Below are 16,957 nucleotides of genomic sequence, written 5' to 3' on the forward strand. Positions count from 1 at the left end.
TGTAAGGCTCCCTCAATGATATCACAATCAAAAAATTTAATGGCAGATATAATCTGATGAGAGATGCTGATTTAAATTCACTCGTGACTCTCCCCATTCTTATGTACACACACGCAGAGACACACAGACAGACAACAAAAATGGAAGAACTCCACAAATTCAAAACCAAATTCTTTGTTTGATTCTCTCTGTTCTGTTCTGATTGCCCATTAGATTGCTGGCTTTAAACATCCACATGGACCATCGTCCTAATCCCATGTGCTGTGTCCTGCTCCCAAATACAGCGTCTGACTCCAATCTGGAGAGTGATACAGGAGCCTCTTAGTGTTGGAGGGAGGTAAGTCTTGAGCCTGACCCAGGTGTGTGAATGCCCTGTGTTCATCTGACACCCAGGCATTCTTTAATGGAGTTTTATTTGCGTGAGTGAGAGTGTGCGTGCATGTGCGACCAGGGCATTGCATTATTAGGTTTAATATGACTTTACTCCAGGACCTATTAAATATTCAATAATCTTGTCCAGATCCTAGTATACAAATCACAGAAAGCCAATGTGATGGTGTCACCCAATTTCAGAAGTACTTTTGAGACATATTCCCCTCTCCTGTGCTGACAGAATTCCTGATCCATAATTAAATCCTTCTCTGTTCCTGCCATGCAGGTTAACATTTTACCATTTTAGTCTGTATTGTTCCTCCTCAGTTTAACATCCAAACACCATCGCTTCCCATCTCACTGTATTCCATCTACGGAGGCTAAGAGATGATCTTGTACAAACTGTGAGGGGCTGTTTTAATCTGCAAAATCAGGACAAAAGATTCCGAAGGTATCAGCCATCTTAGGTATGTTGACGGCAGCCATTTCATGTTAGCCAGGGCTGACATTGGCTTTACATATAGGGAGAAGCAAGGAAGAGTGGGGACTTGGGGAGTGTGTGTGTATCTGAGTGCAGTATAGATTCACCAGAATGATAGCTGGACAGCAAGGAGTCACTGGGGCGGGAGGGAAATGATCCAAACGCAGTGTTGTGTCCCTGGGATTTAGAAGGATCGGAGGGAATGAAAGTTTTTGAGACAATAATGGAAACCGCTTGGATGTATAGAGAGAAAGGCTTCGTGATTCTTCTAAGTCTTGGATGAGAATCAACGTCTAAAACTTTAACAATACTCTGAAACTGTTTCAAGATTAAAATAAAGTTATGAAGCCTCCCATTTCTCTGTGTGATATTGCACAGACTATGTCTTACTTACCCGCTCACTGAACCTGTCCAACCCCCTTCCCAGCCTTTCTGTATCTTTTTTTTAAGATTAGATTACATTACAGTGTGGAAACAGGCCCTTCGGCCCAACAAGTCCACACTGACCCGCCAAAGCGCAACCCACCCATACCCCTATATTACACTACAGGCAATTTAGCATGGCCAATTCACCTAACCTGCGCATCTTTGGACTATGGGAGGAAACCGGAGCACCCGGAGGAAACCCACGCAGACACGGGGAGAACGTGCAAACTCCACACAGTCAGTCGCCTGAGGCGGGAATTGAACCCGGGTCTCTGGCGCTGTGAGGCAGCAGTGCTAACCACTGTGCCACCGTGCCACCCACACGGCATTTTACTGTCCCACATCAGTTTGTGTTACCAGCAAATGGAACACAGGATCCCATCATCTCAGTCATTCATAGACACTGTGTCCAGTGTACCATAGATAACAGAGAATGATTCACTTCCATCTGCTGCTGTACAGCTCGTGTCTGTCTTAGAGTCAGCTCTGAAACATCTCCAAGACCTTCTGATCCTGTCTCTGTGTGTCTCTGGCTCTGTAACTCTCTCGCTCTGTCTCTGAATCTAGCTTCCCCATTCCCTCAACCACACTGAGTACATTAAAAAAAACTGCTCCATTCCCTGTTACCCTGTTTCAGATTACACTGAAGACATGGATGTGTTTTATAAATGTCCATCCCTCAATTACATTTTGGGTTTGCAGTGTTAGGCCATGATTTGGGTTAAATCCAGGCCAGGCCTCTTCCCCCCAAGTGACCGCTGGGTGACCGTTTTGCTCTTTATGACAAACAGAAATCCCACAGGAATTCTGTGAAATTGGCCAACAACAATAAGGAAGTTTCTCTGAGTGTTTTACTGAGATGACATCAGCAATCCTGTAGACCATGACAGTAAACATTATCTGCTTGTATTCTCAAGTCTACTGCTCTTCCCTGTTTACTCCATTGGCAATTTGTGCATCATCTGCACATTCCGATGATATGTCATGTTTAATGGAGGGAGATACAGAGTAAAGCTCTCTCTGCACAGTTTACATTAATGACTCTCATACACCTCCCTCTCTCCCTCTCCCATACGCCATCTCAGTATTGTTCTTCCCCCACCCCCACCCCTCCACATAGACAATCTTGGTTTGGTTCTTGTGTCTAAATGAACCACGGTGATCTGAAGGGGAGGATGGGATTAAGGTATTGAGCTGGATGATCAGCATTGATCATATTGAATGACAGAGCATGCTCGAGGGGTTGAATGGCCTACTCCTGCTCCTATTTTCTATGTTTGTATGTGATGTCTCCAGGGTCACTGACCAGACCCACGTTGGATGGGAGAGAAAGCTGTGGGGACGACCAAAGAGGCTTTGACCTGATATTTGTGTTAAAATTATTTGATAAGGAATGGAGTTTGTGGACAGAAATGATGACAATGGCTTCCATTTTTTCTTCCGGAATTTAATCAGGCCAGTAGTTCAGTTCAACATGGTTTATTGAACAACATCCTCAGCACGCTTGTCTTTACTGGTCAGTGCATCAAGTCTCAGAGTTGGGAGGTCATGTTGTGGCTGCACAACATTGGCTAGGACACTATTGGAATATTGTGTGCAATTCTTGTCTCCCTGCTACAAGAAGGATGTTGTGAAACTTGAAAGGCTTCAGAAGAGATTTTCACGGATGTTGCCAGGGTTAGTGGGTGTGTGTCTGAGGGTTTGAGCTATCGGGAAAGGCTGACTAGTTTGGGGCTACTTTTACTGGAGGGTTAGAGGCTGAGGGGTGACCTTATAGAGGTTTATAAAATCATGAAGAGCATGGATAGGGTAAACAGACAAGGTCTTTTCCCTTGGGTGGGGGAGTCCAAAACTAGAGTGTAAAAGTTTAAAGTGAAAGGGGAAAAGATTTAAAAGGGACCTCAGGGGAAACTTTTCCTGCGGGGGTGTTGTCTGTCTGTTAAAATTACAACATGTAAAAGGCATCTGGATGGATATTTGAATAGAAAGGGTTTATAGGGAAATGGGCCAAATGGTGGTTAATGGGACTAGTTTTATTTTGGATATCTGGTCAGCATGGACGAGATGGACCGAAGGGTCTGTTTCAATGCTGTATGTTTCTACGACTCTGTGACTTTACAACACGCAGCTCCTGTTTATTGGTCGCGAAGGTTTTAGCCCCACCCTAGGATGCTGCTTATCATTCACCAGGACCTGATCAATGTCTGGAACATGGTCAACTCGCACTGGGTTCTCCCTCTTTCCCTTTGGGACCTGGGGTGCAGTGCATTGCGTTGGACACGGCCGTCCCTTACGACTGCAGATTGTAGAAGTTCACAGACCAGACCAACTGTTTATTCTGAGACATTGTGGAGTCCAAGGACCATGAAAATATCAGTCGTGGCATTTGCAGTCCAGTTTTAGTTGCTTGAAAAACCTTGTGTTTTAGTTTTAGTTGAACTTCAGCTGCACGTTCCTGACGTTTGGGCACCCGGTGCAGACAAGTGCATGCAGATTGGAGGAGTTCCTCATGGGTCTGCCTATAAACAGGTCCACCTGTGGTGGGGTTGCGGTGGGGCAGGGGGCCATCTCTGCTGACTGCCTGCTCCTCTTCTGTGGTTACGTTTAAGCCCAGGATTCCTTGGAGAAGGACAAGCTGAAGCCCAGCTGGACTTTGAATGTCCACCAATGCTCTTGACGCCTTTAGGAATGGAGTGCTGTATTTCCCCCTCAACTCTATTTTGAATTAATTTTCTCCTTCTCTCCCTCTTCACTTACTAATGTAAGCATTGTCCCTTTTGGGTTATGCTTATTACTATTTCACTCACCACATGGGTGATTTTCCTGGTGGTGGAAAATATAGAATAGAATCTTTGCAAAATGATGTCTTTTTACTGGGTCACTATGTCTCTCTCACACACACACACACACACACACACACACACACACACACACACACACACACACACACACACACACACACACACAGAGACAGAGCTATGGGTAATTTGGGGAAAGTAGAAGCACTACAGCTGGACCCCCTCTCGGGGCAGTGGTAGCCTGGGAGAATCAGATAAAGAGACACAACACTAAACAGGAGTGTCAGAGATTCTGCTCACTCAGAGTCAGCTCTGAGGAAGCTGGATCAGTGTCAAGTACTATGCACATGTAAATAAAGGATGATTTGGTGGTGGGATACCAGCCTCTGTGGAGTTATTTCATTGGCGATAAGAGCAAAACATGTTGCTGAAGAGATTCTCTCACCACAGTTGAGTTGGAGTAAGATTTCTGCCATCATGCCACTGTTTGGAAAGCTTGATTCGTTCAATCCTGCTGCCGAAGACTGGACCCAGGATGTGGAAAGAATGCTTTTTTTTCCCCGGGAGAATAACTTTGGAGCAGACGAAAAACAATTCTCCTGACAGCTTGTGCACCCACAGCTTTTACACTTATTAGAAGCCTAACTTTCCCTGAGGAACCAGATACTAAAACCTTTCAAGGATTGATGGACTTAGCTAAGGAATATTTTGACCTCAAGCCTCCTCCAATTCTGTGATGCTAACAGTTTTACTCAGCAGTTCAAAACCAAGGGAATTCATATCAGGATTTTTGATGAGGTTAAGACAGAGACAGAGGCATGCAATTTTAGTTTAATCCTAATTGAGATGCTGAGAGACCGTTAGTCATGAGGGATTAGTGATGTGAACATGCAAAAACGCTGACAAGCTGAAGCCCAGCTGGACTTTGAATAGGCACTACAATTGGCTTTGTCACTAGAACATACCACTGGAGTGAAGGCAATTGTATAGCCTCACTCAGGACCCATCCTGAACAGAGGGACGATAGGTCACCCCTCAACAAAACCCCAAAACAAAGTTAAGCCTTGGCCAAACGGTTAAAATCTTTGAGATTTCAGGCCAGTGGGCCACTGCAGTTGCTGCAGTATGCTGACTCAAGACAGCAAAAGTGTCCCAGTAGGCCTAAACTGAGTCAGAGAACCCGTAGGCTGGTTTCCAGGAGAGTGCACACCCTGGAAAATCCATCTTCAGTGGGTTGGATCAGTTAAATTGCTGAGCAACATCCAAATCAGAACCAATCAAAATAAACATCTGGTTGAATGGTCACCCAATCCTAATGAAGTTTGATACCAGCAGGCTAGATCAGTCATTGCAGAACCAGACTTGAATAAAATTCACTCTGGGCTCCAACCCTTAAGTTTGCCTAAGACTTGCATTGAAAACTATTTAGAAAAGAATCACGAGACTGATTTGTTGTGATGAAAGCAACCTTCTTGTCAAAGTCCAGAGATACTGGACTAGAAATGTTAACTCTTATCTCTCCACAAATGTTTCCAGACGTGTTGAATTTCTGCAGCAATTTCTGTTGTTCCATGTTCCAACATATGCGTTCCTCTAATTCTGATTGCTTGCACTTATCCAGTCCCTTGCTGCTTTGGGTGTACATGAATGATTTCAACACAAATGTAGGTTTGAAGAATAACTTTGCAGGTCATATTAAAATTAGTGTAGTAAACAATGGGAACAAAAGCTTTTGACTACATTGCAGTGGCAAATGCAATTTCATCCTAAATGACCCATGTAAGGGGCTGCGTTTTGTGAAGATTAACAAGTGAATGCACAACGAATGGTAAAATTTCGGGGAATACAGAGGAGCAGAGGAACATTGGTGTGCATGAAGTGGGAGAGTGGGTCATGTCGAGTTGATGTTTCACTAGCATCCTTACATACAGATGAGGAAGGTCACCACTTCGACTGGGACAACACATACACCTAGGACAAGCCAAACAGAGACACGCACAGGAATTCCTAGAAAAATGGCATTCCAACCGGAACTCTTTCAACAACCACGTAGACTTGGATCACATTTACCATACCCTGAGAAAAAGAATAGGAAATTACATCACCACAGGAAATGACATCACCAATCCAAGGAAACCTAAACACAAATAGAAACTGGGCCATACCACCAGTGCTTCAACCAGAGGCTCACGGATGATGTATGGTTACGAAACATCTGAATACAAACCTTCCAGCTCAACGAGCAGACCTACATCCAGATTCACCAAGATGTTGCCTAGGCTGGAGTGTTTCAGCTTTGAAGAGAGATGAGATAGGCTGGGGTCGTTTTCCTTAGATCAGAGAAGGCAGAGAGAGAACCAGATTGTGGTCTACAAAATCATGAGGTGTATACATTGGTTGATAGGAAAAATAAACTTTTCTCCTGAGGGTGCAGGAATTGGTACTGAGAAGCAATTTAAAGTAAGGGATAGGAAATTTAAAGGCAAAGTCTTTCACCAGAGAGTGGTGGGCATCTGGAATTCACTACCTGAAAGGGTGGTAGAGGCTTGAACCTTCAAAGCCAGTTGAAAGATGTTTAGACGATCACACAGCATCATAGCGTAGAAAACTACAGGTCAAATGCTGAAAAAGGGATTAAGAGTAGACGGATATTTGACTGGCACGATGGTCACGTTTCTGAATTTAATTGAATTTAATTTCTTGTCACATGTATCAAAGCACAGTGAAAAACTTTGTCTTGCAGGCAATACAGGCAGATCATATAATTAAGTAGCATAGATAAGTAAACAATAGGTAAATAGCAGCAAAAAGACAGGTAAAGGCAAATGTTAAGAGTTTGACAGTCCATTCAGTATTCTAACAACAGTTGAGGAGAAACTGTTACAAAACAGTTACAAAACCAGCTGGTGCATGTGTTCAGGCTTCTGTACCTCCTACCTGATGGTAGAGGTTGTAGAAAAACATTGCCAGGGTGGGATGGATCTTTGAGAATGCTGGCGGCCTTTCCTTGACAGCGGGCCTGGTAGATGGATTCTATAGATGGGAGGTTGGCCTTTGTGATTGTCCGGGCTGAGTTCACCACTCTCTAACTGTCTCCGATCTTAGATGGTACAGTTGCCATACCAGGCAGAATATTCTCAATGGCTCACCTATAAAAGTTGGCAAGGGTATTTGCCATCATGCCAAATTTTCTCATCTGCCTGAGGAAGAGGAGACATTGTTGGGCCTTTGTAACCAATGCGTCTACATGTACAGTCCAAGAAAGCTTGTGGATGACTACTCCCAAGAACTGGACACTGTCCACTCGTTCCACCTCTGTGCTGTTAATGCGTACGGGGGCATGAGTAACATCCTGCTCAAAATCAATAAAGAGTTCATTGGTTTTGCCGGCATTGGTTGTTCCACCTCCCGTCCGTAGTCTGTTTCATCGCCAAATGAGATTCACCAACTATGTTAAACTACCTTAAACTTGAGGGGGGCGGGGGGGGTGGGGGGAAGGGGGGTGGGTGTGGAAGAGAAAGTGAAAGCGACAGGAAGTATGGAGTTAAATGGAAAGATAAATAGCAGGATAGCATGTGTGCAGGTGGATTTAAGCTTGCGGCTGACTAGGAATTCAGCAAAAAGCAAGGAAGACTTAGGACATCTTATGACTTCCAATATCTCTAATGATAAGAAAGTTAGCATTAAGGCACTTACCTGAATGCTCGTAGCATTCCTAACAAAGTAGATGAACTAACGGCACAGATCATCGTGAATGATTATGATGTGGTAGGCATCACAGAGACGTGGTTGCAGGGGGTTCAGGACTTGCAGTTAAACATCCAAGGATTTACAACTTATCGAAAAGACAGGGAGGTGGGCAGAGGGGGCGGGGTTGCCTTGTTAGTTAAGAACAAAATTAAAATCTATGGCACTGAATGACATAGGGGCGGATGATGTGGAGTCTGTGTGGGTGGAATTGAGGAACCACAAAGGCAAAAAAACCGTAACGGAAGTTATGCACAGACTTCCTAACAGTGGTCAGGACCAGGAGTGCAACATGTACCGGGAAATTGAGAAGGCATGTCAGAAACGCAAGGTCACAGTGATCATGGGGGACTTCAATATGCAGGTGGACTAGGTAAATAATGTTGCCAGTGGATCCAAAGAAAGGGAATTCATGGAATGCTTACAGGATGCCTTATTGGAACAGCTTGTCATGGAGCCCACAAGGGAGCAGGCTATTCTGGACTTAGTGCTATGTAATGAACCAGACTTTATAAAAGATCTTAAAGTAAGGGAACACTTAGGAAGCAGCCATCATAATATGGTAGAGTTCAGTCTGCAGTTTGAAAGAGAGAAGGCAAAATCGGATGTAATGGTGTTACAGTTAAATAAAGGTAATTATGAGGGCATGAGAGAGGAACTGACTAAAATCGACTGGAAACAGAGCCTAGCGGGGAAGACAGTAGAGCAAAAATGGCAGGAGTTTGTGAATATAATTGAGGACACAATACAGAGGTTCATCCCCAAGAAAAGATAGATTATCCGGGGAGGGCTTAGACAGCCATGGCTGACAAAGGAAGTCAGGAAATGTATCAAAGAAAAAGAGAGATCCTATAAAGTAGCCAAGAGCACTGGGAAATCAGAAGACTGGGAAGGCTACAAAAACAAACAAACAAACAAACAGAGGATAACAAAGAGAGAAATAAGGAAGGAGGGGATCAAATATGAAGGTAGGCTAGCCAATAATATTAGAAATGATAGTAAAAGTTTCTTTCAATACATAAGAAACAAATGACAGGCAAAAGTAGACATTGGGCCACTTCTAACTGATGCTGGAAGGCTAGTGATGGGAGATAAGGAAATAGCTGGAGAACTTAATAAGTACTTTGCGTCAGTCTTCACAGTGAAAGACATGAGTAATATCCCAACAATTAAAGGGAGTTAGGGGTTGAGTTGAGAATGGTTGCCATTACAAAAGAGAAAGTGCTAGAAAAGCTAAAAAGGTCTTAAAATTGATAAATCTCCTGGCCCCGATGGGCTACATCCTAGAGTTCTGAGGGAGGTGTCTGAGGAAATAGCGGAGGCATTGGTTGAGATCTTTCAAAAGTCACTGGAGTCAGGAGAAAATCCCGGATGATTGGAAGATCGCTGTTGTAACCCCCTTGTTCAAGAAAGGATCAAGACAAAACAAAAAGGAAAATTATAGGCCAATTAACCTCACCTCAGTTGTTGGTAAAATTCTAGAATCCATCGTTAAGGATGAGGTTTCTAAATTCTTGGAAGAGCAGGGTCGGATTAGAACAAGTCAACATGGATTTAGTAAGGGGAGGTCGTGCCTGACAAACCTGTTAGAATTCTTTGAAGAGGTGACAAGTAGGTTAGACCAGGGAAACCCAGTGGATGTGGTCTATCTAGGCTTCTAAAAGGCCACACGGGAGGCTGCTGAGGAAGGTGAGGGCCCATGGTGTTCAAGGTGAGCTACTGGCATGGATTGAGGATTGGCTGTCTGACAGAAGGCAGAGAGTTGGGATAAAAGGTTCTTTTTCAGAATGGCAGCCGGTGACAAGCGGTGTCCCGCAGGGTTCAGTGTTGGGGCCGCAGCTGTTCACATTCCATATTAGTGATCTGGATAAAGGGTCTGGGAGCATTCTAGCGAAGTTTGCCAATGATGGGAAGTTAGGTGGACAGACAGGTAGTACTGAGGAAGTGGGGAGGCTGCAGAAGGATCTAGGCAGTTTGGGAGTGGTCCAGGAAATGGCTGATGAAATTCAATGTGAGCAAATGCGAGGTCTTGCACTTTGGAAAAAAAGAATACAAGCATGGACTACTTTCTAAACGGTGAGAAAATTCATAAAGCCAAAGTACAAAGGGATCTGGGAGTGCTAGTTGAGGATTCTCTAAAGGTAAACGTGCAGGTTGAGTCCGTGATTAAGAAAGCGAATGCAATGTTGTCATTTATCTCAAGAGGGTTGGAATATAAAAGCAGCGATGTGCTACTGAGACTTCATAAAGCTCTGGTTCGGCCCCATTTGGAGTAGTGTCCAGTTTTGGGCCCCACACCTCAGAAGGACATACTGGCACTGGAGCGTGTCCAGCGGAGATTCACACAGACGATCCCTGGAATGGCAGCTCGAACATAAGAGGAACAGCTAAGGATCCTTGGATTGTATTCTTTGGAGTTTAGAAGGTTAAGGGGAGATCTAATAGAAATTTACAAGATAATACATGGCTTGGAAAGGGTGGATGCTAGGGAGTTGTTTCCGTTAGACGAGGAGACTAGGACCCGTGGGCACAGCCTTAATTAGAGGGGGTCAATTCAGAACAGAAATGCGGAGACATTTCTTCAGCCAGAGAGTTTGGGCCTGTGGAGTTCATTGCCGCGGAGTGCAATGGTGGCCGGGACGCTAAATCTCTTCAAGGCAGAGATTGATAAATTCTTGACATCACGAGGAATTAAGGGCTACAGGGAGAATGCGGGTAAGTGGAATTGAAATACCATCAGCCATGATTAAATGGCGGAGTGGACTCAATGGGCCGAATGGCCTTACTTCTACTCCTACGTCTTATGGTCTTATAGAGACTAAAATAATTGTTATTTACTTAGTTGATCCTCTCTCCGTTCTGTCGAAGATATTCTTCTCATCAACCTGTTCAGAGATGAGATTAGATTACCTACAGTGTGGAAACAGGCCCTTTGGCCCAACCAGTCCACACCGACCCTCCGAAGAGTAACCCACCCAGATCCATTTCCCTCTGACTAATGCACCTAACACTTATGGGCAATTTAGCATGGGCAATTCACCTGACCTGCACATCTTTAGACTGTGGGAGGAAACTGGAGCACCTGGAGGAAACCCACACAGACATGGGGAGAATGTGCAAACTCCACACAGACAGTTGCCTGGTGCTATGAGGCAGCAGTGCTAACCACTGAGCCACCCTGTTATGACACACATTTGGAAGAGGTTAGATTTGAACCCAGGCTTCCTGGCTCAGAGGTAGGGACATTATCACTATGTCTCAAGGACCCTTATACTTTCAGCAGCATTATTTAGGCTTCTTCAGTTTAGCTATGACTCATTGTTTTAAATAAGGATTAAAAATTGTAATCAGAGACCTTACCACATCTCTGACTTATTGTAACAACATGATAGATGTTATTTTGAGGTGTAATGATTGGTCCAGATTCAAATTCTTCTCTGAAGTGACCTTGAACTATAGCACTGTGATATCATCATTTACCGTGGCCTGTAAAATACATCAAAGAATGTGCCTTTTCCCTTCCAATTGCTGACCTGTGTAAATGCAGAAGCTGCGTTGGTATTGTTCATTGGAAAAATCTTTACTTTCTAATCTTTCTCTCTCATCCATCAGACTCTGTGTAAAACTTATTATTCTGAACTAGGTTTTCCTCATTTGTCTCAATATTTCATGTTTTTTTTCTTGTTTTGGTGACGGATCTCTAAGGATGTTCTTCCACATTGATGGTAATAAGATCTTAAGACCATAAGAAGTAGGCATAGAATTAGACCATTCAGCCCATTGAGTCAGCTCCATCATTTGATCATGGCTTATATGTTTCTCAACGCCATTCTCCTGCCTTCTCCTTGTAACCCTTAATCTCCTTCCCAAACAAGAACCTATCTCGGTCTTAAATACACTCAATGACTTGCTCTCCACAGCCTTCTTTAGCAATGTGTTCCGCAGATTAACTGACCTCTGGCTGAAGAAATTCCTCCTCATCTCAGTTCTAAGGGTCATCCCTTCACCCAGACTGTGCCCTGGGACCCTCGTCTGTCCAACTATTGGAAACATCTTCTCCAAGTTCACTCTATTCAGACCTCTCAGTATTCTGTAAGTTTCAATCAGATTCCACATCTTCCAAATTCCAGTGAGTACAGCCCCAGAGTCCTCAACTGCTCATGTGATAAAAAACTTTTAGTACCAGGATCTTGTAAACCTCCTCTGGACCTTTCCAATGCGAGCACATTCCTGCTTAGATACAGGGCCCAAAACTACTTATGGTATTCCACATCTGACCAAAGCCTCAGCAGCACATCCCTGCTCTTATATGCTAGCCCTCTTGAAATGAATGGTAACATTGCATTTGCAACTACAAACTGAAACTGCATGTTTAACAGAACCCTGAAATAGACCTCTCAAGTTCCTTTGTGCTTCAGATTTCTGCAGCCTTTTACCATTTACAAAATAGTCTGCGCCTTTATTCTTATCAAAGTACATAACCTCACACGTTCCCACACATTGTATTCTGATATTTCTTTGCCCACTCTCCAAGCCCTTCTGCAGCCTTCCTGAGTCCTCAACAATACTTGCTCCTTTACCTACCTTTCTGTCATCTGCAAATTTAACAACAATGCCCTCAGTTCCTTCACCCAGATCATTGAAGTATAACATGAATAGTTCTGGTCCCAACACTTTTTGTTCCTGTTCTTCATGTGATGCCCTGGAATCGTAAATTCCAGGGCATCCAGCTTTGATACCTTCAACTATTTTTCATTTGCTGCTAAGAGATCACACCTTTTTATAATTTTGACTTTCTAATTGGGAGAGGAAGGTCCCTGAAGCATTCTTCAATTTTATCACTATTCCAATATCTCACGTTTAACTGACTTGCATGAGCTTTTGTTTGATGTGATAACAGAAAGGGTAAAGTTGTTATTGTGATATACCTAGACTTCCAAAAGGCACTTTGTAAAGAGCAACAAACCTAACTTGCATCGTGGCCACCTTTGCCCCTGCGGTATATGCCTATCCCTTTCCATCCCTAAAGTAAACATAACCGAATTGTGATTACTATCACCAAAGTGCTCACCTACCTCCAAATCTAACACCTGGCAGGGTTCATTATCTAGTACCTAGCCTCACCCCTTGTTAAAGTACAGATTTGAGACAGCCCAGGGAATCCCTAGTGTACTCAATCTATAAGCCTCTCTTGGTTCGTGCCGGAGATCGTACTTTTGGTAGCCTGGAATAAAAAACCTCTTCCAGACAGTTTAGTTTAATTTTAGTCATCCCCTTTATTTACCAATAGAATCACTGTTACAACATAGCACTGATACCTCTAGGCTAAACTAACTAGGTTCTAATAACCCAGTAGAATAGGACATCAGCTCTTCAACAGCCCTAGTATTTACTCTGCTGAACTATCACAAACAGGCTATCTTTATATAAAAAGTTTACAAATGCTCTGGAGTATTGTGTGCAGTTTTGGTCGCCATACTATAGGAAAGATGTGGAGGCACTGGAACGGGTGCACAGGAGGTTTACCAGGATGTTGCCTGGTATGGCAGAAAGATCGTATGAGGAAAGGCTGAGGCACTTGGGGTTCTTTTCATTGGAGAAAAGAAGGTTTAGGGGTGACTTGATAGAGGTGTATAAGATGATTAGGGGTTTAGATAGGGTCGACAGTGAGAATCTTTTTCCACGTATGGAGTCAGCTATTACAAGGGGGCATAGCTTTAAATTAAGGGGGGGTAGGTATAGGACAGATGTTAGGGGTAGGTTCTTTACTCAGCGAGTCGTGAGTTCATGGAATGCCCTGCCAGTAGCAGTGGTGGACTCTCCCTCATTATGGGCATTTAAGCGGGCATTGGATAGGCATATGGAGGATAGTGGGCTAGTGTAGGTTAGATGGGCTTGGATCGGCGCAACATCGAGGGCCGAAGGGCCTGTACTGCGCTGTATTCTTCTATGTTCTATGTTCTGAACTACACAGATAACAACGAAGGACAATAATTCAGAGAAGTTAATTGATATCGAGTTTCGTTTCAAGGTCAGAATCAAATACTGTTATAAATTTCACGAGGGAACAGCCGTGAATGTCATTACTCAGTGTCCTGTTTACAGAGGAACCTCGATTATCTTAACGAGATGGGCAGGCATGATTTCGTTCGCATAGTTGATTATTCGGTTCATTGGTTCAATGCCTTTCCTCTGGAGCTTGGAGTTTTCTGTTCAGTCTACTCCCCGTTCAGGAGAGTAGGCAGCAGCACACCTCATACGAGCCACTGCCCCCCACCCCTCCCAGTCTGTCCCCAACCCTGACAGCTCCAACCCCCCCTCAAGCTCCTCCAATACTGCACCCCTGTCTGCCCCCCCAACCACATCCACCTCCACCCCCATCTGCCCCCTAAACCTGTCCACTGACCCACCAGCCGACCCCCAACCTTGTCCAACACCGTCCTCCGTCCGCCATCGCAAACCCTGTCCAACACCATCCCCCCATCCACCCCCAACCCTGTCCGCCCCTGCGTACCAACTCCACCCAATACTGCCCGCTGTCTACGCCCCAAACACATCTGCCTCCGGCTCTCCGTCCACCACCAATCCCATCCACCACCGCCCTTTATCCGCCCTCCCCAACTCAATCCAACACTGACCCCTTCCGCCCCCAATCCTGTCTGTCCCCGCCCAACATCGCCCCCTGTCCACCCCCAACCCCGTCCAATATCACCCCCATCCGGCCCTCAACCCCTGTCCAACATTGCCCCACTCGTCTGTTCCCCCAAACTGCGTCCAACACCACCTTTTGGGATGACACACACACACATTTCTGTAAGGTTCCACCTCTGCCCTAGACAGGACAATGTTGGAGAGATTATTTGGGGGGGGGAAGGGGTTTTAGGGTACACCCCTGTATAGAACTCCAGGGAAAGTGTGGGGAGAGAGGGCAGGCGGTCAGTCATTTGGAGACGGTGCCTGGGCTCCCATCGATGTCCAGGATTGTTCTTGGCAGCATTTCAGTAAGCTGGGTTCATTTTTAGTTATTGTAAACAAAAGACACGAGTAGTTTTGGAAACACGTCTTTGATGTAATGTTTTTAATCGGGACCTCGAGCTCTTCTTCGGATAATTCAATATTCAGATAATCGAGGTTCATCTGTATACAGATCCACTGATATTAAGTCAAGTGTTCTTAATTGCCTTACCCTCCCTGCCTATCTATTTTCCAGTGTACAGTAAGTGTGTTTTATCATTCAACATGACATTTTACTCTAAATGTTTAAGGACAAGTTTTAAGGCAAAAGACTTTCTCATTCCCTCCTATTGTCATTTCCCGACAACTACATAGCTTATACAAGTATAATTAGACCATTTAGTCAAGTTGTATTCTCAATAAGTCAAGCACCTTCTCTGGCAAGTCATCATCCAGAGGAGCAGAGTCTGAAAGATATTGGATTTCAGCATGAAAGTTCAGACACGGAGGTACAAGTGTAGACAAGGGTCAGCTAACCAGATTCCTCTTTGGCTTAGGTGAAAAGCAATGTACGGTCCATTTCATGCATACGCAGATGACAACGTATATTCCTAGGATGAGACCAAGGACTAACAGTACGTACCACATGATCCATTGCACAGCAACTATAGCCAGCAAGTAACACTCCATCCACATGAATTGGATGATAGTGGGGCAGGTATCTTCTCTGCATCTTGACCCATTTTGTTTATAAAGTCTGTGTCGTCCGAACGTCCTTTGAGAAATCATCGATGTAGGTGCAACATTGCAGGCTAATGACTGAAGAAACGCCTCCTTCTTTAGCAAGGAGAAAATCTAGCACTGGCCAAATCTGAAGCATCATCATCTGGCTCTCCTGTAACTCTTTGTTCAGTGGTCAGTTGAGTTGGCAAGTTTTTCGATATATACGCAAGGTCACTTATCTGATCTAGGGCCACCTCAACACCCCAGCCAGAAGTAAGATCTCCCAACAACCTGGACCATTAGGTTTGTTGATGGTAGAAGTTGTTTAAGTCCTGTTGTTTCTCCAATAATTTTTGTTCCATACCAATTCACATGTTGGTGGGCGTTCCATTCATCATCTACTTCAGTTACTTCATGGTGGAGGGTAAAAAGTGATAAGGTGTATACCAGGGCGCAACATCCATACCAGTCATTGGGTAAATATGGGTAGGCTTTGTTTTTGCATCGCCAATGAAGGCTAAAAGGAGTTTCAAGGGTGCACTTCCGTGAGTGAATGACGAGTCCACTCAAAGCGAGAGCTGAACATTTAAACAGTGGGTGCTAGCAAACATTCGGTTGTCCAAGTGTATTGATGGATGGGGAGTAGGAGTACGACCAGTGTCTTTGATAATATTTTTGCACAGTTTTTGCTTTACTTGCCCTATGTCGTGGGTACCAGAAGGTCTTTCAATGCACCATTCTAACAGCGGAAGAACGTTAACGTTGACTCCTTCAGGTTTGTTCGTGCACTTCACAGTGACATGCTTCTTCTATTAAATGGGTTTTTCATACAAATAAGGGATTGTATAAGTGGGTGAGTCCTATTTATACACTGCCCATCAGAATGGTGGAACACTGAGCCAACAACACGTGGATCAGGGGTTTAGCTTGAATAAAGAAACCATTAGTAACAGAAGGAGGATTGGGAGTGTATAGTATTTTTGGATTTTCTTCATCTTTCTAGCTTGTCTTGTTAATTACAATAGTGACTGAACACAGGAAACGCGTAAAGGTATTTCTGTCAGTGGCAGTAGGTCAGATGGGGAGAGGAATCTGTCAAGAATGTATAGGTGGTCAGTGTCATGGTAATAGGTGCCTTAGAGTTTGGTGATAGGGTCTGTTTCCATGCTCTTCGGTCCAATTCATCCATGCTAACCAGATATCCTAACCTAATCTAGTCCCATTTGGCAGCACCTGGCCCATAACCCTCTAAACCCTTTCTATTCATATACTCATCCAGATGCCTTTTATATACTATAATTGTATCAGGCTCCATCGCTTCCTCTGGCAACTCATTTCCATATACGCAACACCCTCTGCGTGAAAAAGTTGCACCTTAGGTCCCTTTTAAATCTTTCTCCTCTCACCCTGCAACTATACCCCTCTAGTTCTGAACTCCCCAGCCAATCCCAGCCCA

Source organism: Chiloscyllium plagiosum, unplaced genomic scaffold, assembly GCF_037043375.1.
Source record: "Chiloscyllium plagiosum isolate Xiang-an unplaced genomic scaffold, Cpla_swu_hap1 HiC_scaffold_40, whole genome shotgun sequence".
NCBI lineage: Eukaryota > Metazoa > Chordata > Chondrichthyes > Orectolobiformes > Hemiscylliidae > Chiloscyllium > Chiloscyllium plagiosum.